We start from the raw sequence: 9,128 nt of genomic DNA on the forward strand, positions 1-9,128 counted from the left end.
CTTGCGTGTTTGAAAATTTATCATTGATCAAAGGTATGGAGAATCAACAAGATGAACTATTTTATACAAGACGTTTGGAGAGATAAGGATTCTATTAAATTTTTGTAAATTTTTTACATAATAACAATAAAAATATCGGCAAGCTTCATATGGTTTAGAATTTTAAGACATCCTTTTGTCATTGTTATAAATAAATGCCACACTAAAGTGCAAGAATCCTCTATTTAAAGGATCCAGGAGCAAGAACGACTGATTTTGATGGTTCGTAGTGCCCTAAAAGTGGATTCAATACGACCAAGTAGAAGTGTTGGAGAGGAATTGCATATTGACCATAAAACTGTTACCAGTATTTCTAAAAAATAAGGGTACAAGTGTTTTAAATATTCCAGAATTCAGGAGATAGTTCACGAAGACCAGTGGCGAAGAATTGAGTTTTGTGAAACTATGATGCAAAAAGGAAATGAGAATTACATTTTTTTACGAAATATTCTATTTTCAGATGTATCTTTTTTTCCATTACATCCTCCTGTTGTTTGATATTCGTCTCGGGAAAATAATTACAGTTTTCAGTTCCGTACTCAGTATCGTCAAAAATTGAATTTTTGGACTGATATTTTGGGTAACCATATTATAGGGCCATTTTTATTGATGGTACTTACACCCAAAAATACCTTGAATTGTCGAAAAACTCAGTTTGGAAGTACAAAATGGCTTTTACGATAGGTTTATTATTATACTTATTGTTTAGCCAAAGGAGGACTCTTTGAGCTTTTTATTTTAAGAATTGATTTATGTAAAGCCTGCATCAAAAAATAGTTCAGAAATGCCTGGCGTAATATTTTGCGATATTTTATTGCAAGTAATATCCCCATCAAACACAGACGCTTACTAACGTCGTGCTAAAAAAACAACGATGTAGCGGGCGAGTAGTAGAGCGCACGAAATGCATGCGCGCGCGCTGCCATATTTCGCTTTTAAGCACCTCTCTCTGCTGACCCATTCTGCTGCTCTATTCTGCTGATTACTGCTGATCTATTCCCCAACCTGTATAACTAGGCTACTAAGAATTATTGTGCACTTACCAAATTTCAGTGTTGTGCCGGAATCCAGTTTAAAAGGGTATATTTTATAAACGACTAATTTTTTACTTGGATGTCAAAATAACAAAACATGCAACACATAATAATAAGCAACGCCCTAGATTAAAATAAAAAGGATCACAATTCTTCACCGTGTTCCCACTTACACTGATTGCTGAGAGGGGAAATCTGCTTTAAAATAGTAAACCCTGGATGTGAAATAACTCGGGGTCCATTGGATACCATCGGACATTTCTGCCAGTACTTTCTCGCCTCTCGAGCTTCTCTACATTTAATAAATAAATTGAGAAACACTATTGCTCTCTTTTTAACCTGTGACTAAGATTTGTTATTGCAGGTTAGTATATTCAATTTATTTCCACTCCCAGGACCCATACATTTTTATGAACAACTGGTAATAAATTCAAAATAGAATCAGAAATTGGCTCAAATATGTCAGTTTAATATTTTGCTAAATAGGTATAAGGTGTCAAAATTATTAAAATAATAACCATTAATATAATATCGTAATATCGTAATATAATAATTGTTTAATATATTTACTTTTAAAAGCCTTAGTATTTCACAGAATGGAGAAACGAGCTGTTTTCAAATGAAACACATCTTGGGTTAGTAAGTGATTTATTATTGGAATGCCGATGCATGTTCATGCCTTGATAAGTAACAGCTTATTTAATGAGTTGGTGTATTAGGTGATCTATTTCGTGATCTCAGTTAGTACCTGTTTAGTTTTTATGGGTTGTTGAACTTTGATCAAATAAAATGCTCTTAAATGATCAAAACTTATATTTGACGATCTGTTAATCATTTAAGACCATTTTTTCGGCCAAAATCCAACAACCCACTGAAATTTAATGACATATTTCTTAACGTATTGATTAACCATGCCATAGAAGCGGTTCGAACCATATTTTTATATTTTTTTAATTAAGTGGGTGACCAATATGTGGATTCAAATAGTTGATTAAAATCCTATCGACCTGTTTTTTACAAGAATCCTAATCCAAATATTTTTTTAAAATTTTTTTCCAAAACGAAATATCTTTGGCAGTGAATAAAGTTCTAATTAATTCTATTAAGAACATGTATTTTCAGTGGATGAATGATTATTAGATCGCACAGCTCTAAACAACGCACGGATCTATTGATATCACAAACTATTTCAATATTAAATATCATGAAAAGTGGATCGGTAGTCGATCAAGGAGTCATTAGATGGCCATCAAAATCTTAGGATTTGACATCTCTGGTTTTTTCATTTTGGACTATTAAAAAAATATTGCTATTAAAAATACTGCAAAAGTATATTACCGTAAATGAGGTAAGCGGGAACGAACACAAAACGCGGTTCGGCGATTCTGTGAAAGTGGAAGGAATTATTTTAAATTTAACCATGACTTAAGAACTTATATTTAAGACCAAAATGCTTGGTTTACAAAAGAAAAGCAAAACATGTACCGACGTATTTCCAGACACAGCAAGATGAGCCATATCGACGGCAATTCTGGAGCAAAACTGCCAAGATCTAAAATTAAACGTTTACTTTGGTAGGAACAAGTCAGTGCGCTTCGCTTTTTTTACTTTAAGAAAATTTCTTACTTTTAGTTTTTCTTGATATTTACGTGTGTTTGTGCGTGCTTACGATAAAAGCAGTTACTGCCGCGTCGCGGGCTATGTGGATTACTAATATAATTATTTTCTTTATCAGGTAATAGAAATATCTTCTATTCTTAACTTTGTTATTAATTTTTTTCTTACTATTTCCTTAATAATTTTTCACTGTAAATTGTATATTTTGTTAAAAATGTTTTTTAGTTAATAAATTAGAGAACTAATTTTATTCAAGTATAGTTTCTTAGTACAAATTGACGACAAAAATACTCATTGTTTCATAAGTATATTTACTATTCGGCTACAAAACGATTATCAGTGCCGTATATGTCAATTAAATTTAAAACACATTTAAACGATTAGAACTTATTTGACATAAATTTTATATTAATACATTCATCATTTCATTTTTGTTCAGTATCCCAACAGTTTTCACTTTTTATTAGTGTTATATATATTTTTAATGAGGCTTGATAACAAACTCTTTTTTTATAAATCACCAATAGTTTTTGCCATCAAGGTTTATGGTGAATGCTCTCTGCGAAGCTACGAGAAATTTGATATTTTACACTCACTTTTGGATGCGAGTTTTCTGTTCCATCCATCTGTGCAAATGACAATGGGAGTTACGCACCCTGCTTTTATTGCCAACATTTTTTTATATTCTTGCACCAGTTGTTCACCAAAATTTCCTCATACCATATATATTTAATTTTCTTTCGATGAATTGAGTTGTGACGTCGCCAAGGCAAAATATGTATATTATACTATGCAACAATGTGTAAAAATAATGCGCATTGTCGATGAGTCATTTGTGAGCCCTGCATATTAGGATTAAATAAGAAAGAATGAATAAAGAAAGAATAGGCTATAGAGCTCATTGCAGAGCAAGGAGAGAGATGAGAGAGGGTGGAGCAAGTGCAGCAAATTTTTCTAAAAGAAGTGCGTGATTTTCCTAAAAGAATTATTAAAATATTAAAGTCTCCAATGTCTCTTCCAAATTAACTTCTTTATATTTATGATTTATAACATTTACATTACCCACAACATTTACATTGGTCCTTCTGAAGTTTTGCACCTAGTAAGCATTAATATTAATTCTTCTGTTAAAATGTCTATATTGGCACTTTCTAATATTGCATCAATGATCCTTGTTCTCCTTATCACGTCATATTGAGTTACTTGCTTTTAAAGCAGTATTTGGCAAGGTAACAAATGAAAAGTAAGGACTCAAGATGCTTGCGTTGCAGAAGTCAATATAGACACTTCATCTATTTCTGCAACTTTTTATTTTAAAATATCTTTGTATCTGGATTAGATTATCTAGTCATCCTCAACGCCTTCAAATAGCTCAGTATTTTTAAGAATCAGTGTTTTCTTCCTTACACTAGATCAATTTCTTTGAGACCAGTTTTAAGCTGCGAATCATTCTTCAGTCAAAGCTATCGAGTCTGCATGCAAGCTTAGAAATTTCCGGGCTATTTAGGTCCTTGGCTAGCACCTTCTTCTTAAGAAAACAAAAAACGTCCCAAATATCCTAATAGGTTGGCTTCTGATATGACGGTTCTTTGGTAACTAAGTAGAAAATCTTTCTAGCAATAACTTCATAAGTTATCTTGAATGCTTGTCTGACTCTGGGGCTAGACCGATGTAGTTACTCTTTTGGTTGACAACTTTGACAGGTAAGTGTGACGTATTGTTCCCCCACCACTTAAAAATTCTGATTTGAAGAAACAGTCGCTGAAATGAATTGGTGATTAGGAATTAAGGAGTTTATGTTTTTGTTTTTTCTTTTCTGTTTGATTAAAAAATGAAGTCAAATTTTGTGATGTTCCAGAGCTTTAGCCACTCTGTTCTCTCGAATAAAAACCTTACTGCCGGAATTAATTTTAAATTTTCTTTCCTTTAATTTAACTTTTTTTTACTAAGTAGCGTTTTACTACTTTGTTCTCCTTGATAATTTAAAACTAATTGGTATTTGTTTTTCTTAATTTATAAAGGGCGCACATCATATCGCAATTCTCAATCAATTTTTTACAATCTAAGGATAGCCTTCTTCTGGACTGTATAACCGAAAGTCCAAAACCGAGTAACAATTGGTAAATACCAAACGCCAAACAGCTGATCCGTGACGTCACGTTTTCCCTATTTTGGTTTAAACTAGCATCGCAGAAAAGCATTGGTAAATACTTGGTAAATACTAAGAACTATTCCACGTTGAAAATCGGCTCATCTCTTAAGGTCGTAAAGCCAAACCAAATCACCATTGTTGTACCTTTCTCCCTTCCTTGTACCCTTCTTTTCTTTGTACCAGTCTTTGGAACTGACATCATATGCGTCCTTTATCCGATCTGGTCCGAATGTAGTTCCAAAAGTACACCAAATCGGCAGATTCATTCTTTTATTAAAGTATCAGCAATAGTAGAGGCTTCTGGGTTTGGTAGACTAACTGTAATAACTCACTAGATGATCGCAGACTTCTACAAAGAATGTAGGATGGCAACAGCAAGTAAATCGACACTGATAAATATTCCATAATGTAGTACCATCAAATTGAGGCGGTTCGAAGCGCATCAGCCCAACAGATTTTGCTTGAATTTCGTCCGAAAGTTTTGACGTCCAATGTTGCGATTCTGTTTTTAAGTTTCTGGATCTTATCTTCCATCAATGAAAAAGTCAGCTTTCCAAGGAAAATAATTTTTCCGAAATTTCTGCTTTTAATTCCTCTTTGAAATTGGCATTGCTCTCCAAAATCTTTTCTTCCAACCTGGCCCAATTCTTTCTTAGCTTTTCCCCCAACTCACTTTTTAAATTGTTAATTGTGGCAGATTTTTTTCCAGTTTTACAGAATTTATTTATCTTTCAGGTTGGCGGAATTTTCTAGCAATTAGGTTTCTAGGTTGGCGAAATTTTTTGCGGTTGGCTTCATTTTTAAGTTGTCCAAATTTTCTAGTAATTTATTTTTCAAGCCTTGCAACATTTGACCAATACCGCTTGCACCAGTAAAAACCAGTAGTCTGTGTCATCGCCTTCCTCAAGTAATACGTTACGAAGCCAGGAACAAGTCCGCTTTCTTTCATGTCGTATCGCAGTCCCTTTCCTCCAGCTCTCTTTTCAGCTTAATAACTTTTAACCTTACCAGCTTTCCAATATTCACATACTAATAAAATGGTTTATTTCAGTTCACTATTATTTTTTACCAATGTCCAGTTGACTGACGTCCAATTCACATCCCACTTCTGACATCAATGTAGCGTTTGTGCTGTTCGTTTAGGTGTGAATTAAAAAACCCGATGCACAAAAATAGTCACCTTATTTATTACTTAACACATTGGACACGATAACTTAAGACTACTAAATACATTTATTTACACTGTATTTATTTCATAATATTTTTTTCGATTTAAAAGTTAGCGGCGGTTAAGATCGTTACAATATCCCTGCAGTTTTTTATAAGCATTATGTTTATGTATGCCAAATAAGGATCTTCCGTAACAGCTTTGTATGACTTGAATTGATTGTTGGTTTTTAACATCAAAGCAATTACCATCAATAAATCATAAATATTAAAATGAGGCAATATAAATGTAATTTTTTATTCTTTAGATTAAAAATAATGTCTGTGTAGATATAATATTTTTAAGGTTGGAAATGCTATTTTTAATTTTGCAATGACGTGTTCTTAAAAGCTTGCTATAGTTTATTATAATCTAATAATAGATCCAACTGTTTTGCATCATTTTTAACTATCATTTTCCCACTTCAAATTTTTAAATTTAAATCTTTGCACAAAATTAGGTATTTTCGTCCAAAGATTATCACTGGCATAGGGAACAGCTGTGGATTTTGAGAAATTATTTTTAAATCTGCTTCTTGCGTATTCTAGATATGTCAAAATTATAAATAAGTTTATAGTCACAGCACACAATCAGCACACGTACAATTTTCATATACTACTGGAGATTTATAAGGATATTATGTACAAATAAATTGCAATAGAATATATACATATAAGTAAGTGCTTAATATGTATTAGACAATAAAATTTTAAAAGAAACTTTTGTAGTTTATTTATTAAATACAGCTGAATTGGAATTGGACAATCTAATTTTGCTTAAAAATAAAAAAGAATTTTTAATTGAAATTTTAAAAATTGTCGCATTGCACTTATCTAATAAAATTGAAATAAAAAGTTAATAAATGCATATTTAAAGAAAATTAAAAATATGTAAAATGAACTTAGCGGGTGCGGTATACAAGTGACGCGAGTCCATCGAACAAGAAAAAATAAGAGCGACATTTATCTACTTTAATCTTTTGAACTATAGGCAAACCTTTTTGCCATAGATGTGAGAATATTGTGGTTACATGGTTAACAATAGCTACAAGAGTACATTTTAAAATAAAATCAATAAAAACGTGAGTGATATTTTGCATTGTTTTAAAGATATTATCGAGCAATTTACAATTTCAGAATATAACTACTCGGATGAAAGATAATTTATTGATATTTGCTTATGTAAATTTATCAAAATTTTTCAGGTGTAGGTCTTATACTTTTAGGTTTACTACTAGAACCAAAATAGTAGAGTCCTTCTGGGCAAGTAATATTTTTGCTGAAAGAATTCCTTTATCCATGTAGCTTACAACTTCTCATAAGCTCAATCAAGACAGTTTCTGCATATTTTCTCTTTTGACCTACTTGCAGTTTATTAATAAGCTTTTCCAGTATTTTTCCCTATACTTTCAAAAAATTGTTAGCTGCTTTTACTATAGGAATGAACTTTTGCAATATTAATATAAATGTTATATTAGAGGATTGTGGTAGAAAAATTAAGGCAGGAAAGCAGAACATATTATGTTTTATAACATATAACTATGCAAATATGCCATCCAAAAGGTATATTTTAGAAAACTTAGAGTAAACCTTAAATTAAAAGCAGAATTCAACAAAATTATCGAATTAAAAGCTTCAAAAATCGACCTTTTCAACAAATTTGAAATAAACTGAACAAAAAATAAATGAATAATAAAAGAAATAAATATATTTTATTTATGATATCACATTGATCCGATAAAGTAATCTTTCTTAAAGCTGCAACTGATTTCACACTCTATAATACTTATAAGATTATTCTAAATGACCCATATTTTTGCTAATCAAAAACCGTTCAATGAACGCAGACTTTAAAATAGACGTGTTAAAAATAATTTTTATCGTCTCAGTATAGATTTGAAAATAAATGTTGTTTTATTTTAAGCAAATATTGCCAAAATATATTCTCTTATAAAACGCGAACCTGTACCTTTATGACAGTTTTTATTTACATTTAAGCATTAAACTATAAACGCTTTTTGCTATGGTAAGAAGCACATATAATTATCACATTAGCACATATAAGTCTGACATAACGATCTAAACCGTAGTGGAACGTAAGTATATGCAATAAACACGAAAGTAGCACACAAGGTTCTTTAAATAAAAATGCAAATGTCACAGGATACTTCGAAGACAAACAAACAAGGAAACAAGTTTCAAACGGGTCCTGTACAATAATTATTTTAATAATAACACCAGTTTCATCAATAGAAAGCGCATATTTCTTGTTTTCTAAATGCCCTCTAGAGCATTTGAAAGATATTTTAAAGCGGTAAAAGTTATTTGTAAGTAGGACAGATCTGACTGTGTCAATTTTAACGAAATTAGCGTTTACTATTCTAATATCAATTTCTTGTGATCTCTTTCTTCAGTTCTATTTTACTAGATTCGGGAACATAGTAGAGTTTGTAAGACTCCGATCGAGGCTTCAACTTACAGCCTTTAAAATAAGTAAATGATGATTTTCTCATGTCCTAGAAGAACGGACATGTAAGAAAAATAAGATAATTTGCAGACGGAACAAAAGGTCCAGAAAAAGGTAAACAACTGTTATCAGACAGGCTTGGCGGCCTGGTTGCTGTCTCTGCATAGAGAAGTTATAGCAGATCTGCTTGGAGTCATGCCAAGTCATAGACTTAATCAGTACATCCATGTATTAGAAGTAGTGTAGAAATCCGCTGCGCCTCAATTATGGCGCGGCATAGGAACGTCTTCTCATCTTATAGATGAGTGGCCTCCTATTATTACTACTACTACCTACTACTAGTTCGAGCTCAGAAATGTCAGCGGGAATAGAGCTTGTTGCATTTTTTTTAGATTTTCTGTTTGATTTTATCTTATTTTCTTTAAGAATAAAATATTGAAAATTGTAATTTTGCAAGATTATTCTTACTACGAGAAGATACTACTTTTAAATCTTCTTGACCGTAAGGAGTCTGCGTTACAAAATTCTGGCATTAACGCAAATCCGAATATCGTTGAAACCGACACTAAACATAACTGAAACTGCCCAATTATATTGTATTATATTGGATCGG

At 31.8% G+C, this 9,128-nt stretch overlaps 1 protein-coding gene across 5 annotated transcripts in view; it reads left to right on the forward strand.

The window, feature by feature from the left end:
• The first annotated feature begins 2,670 nt into the window (after positions 1-2,670).
• Positions 2,671-9,128, forward strand: part of LOC126741159 (muscle-specific protein 300 kDa-like) — a 221,094-nt gene continuing 214,636 nt past the window's right edge. For all 5 annotated transcript variants that reach the window (XM_050447499.1, XM_050447501.1, XM_050447503.1 and 2 more), the window contains exon 1: positions 2,671-2,808. The gene's annotated coding sequence lies outside the window, so the exon portion shown is untranslated. The remainder of the gene's footprint in view (positions 2,809-9,128) is intronic.

The sequence above is a fragment of the Anthonomus grandis genome, chromosome 10 (assembly GCF_022605725.1).
Source record: "Anthonomus grandis grandis chromosome 10, icAntGran1.3, whole genome shotgun sequence".
Lineage (NCBI taxonomy): Eukaryota > Metazoa > Arthropoda > Insecta > Coleoptera > Curculionidae > Anthonomus > Anthonomus grandis.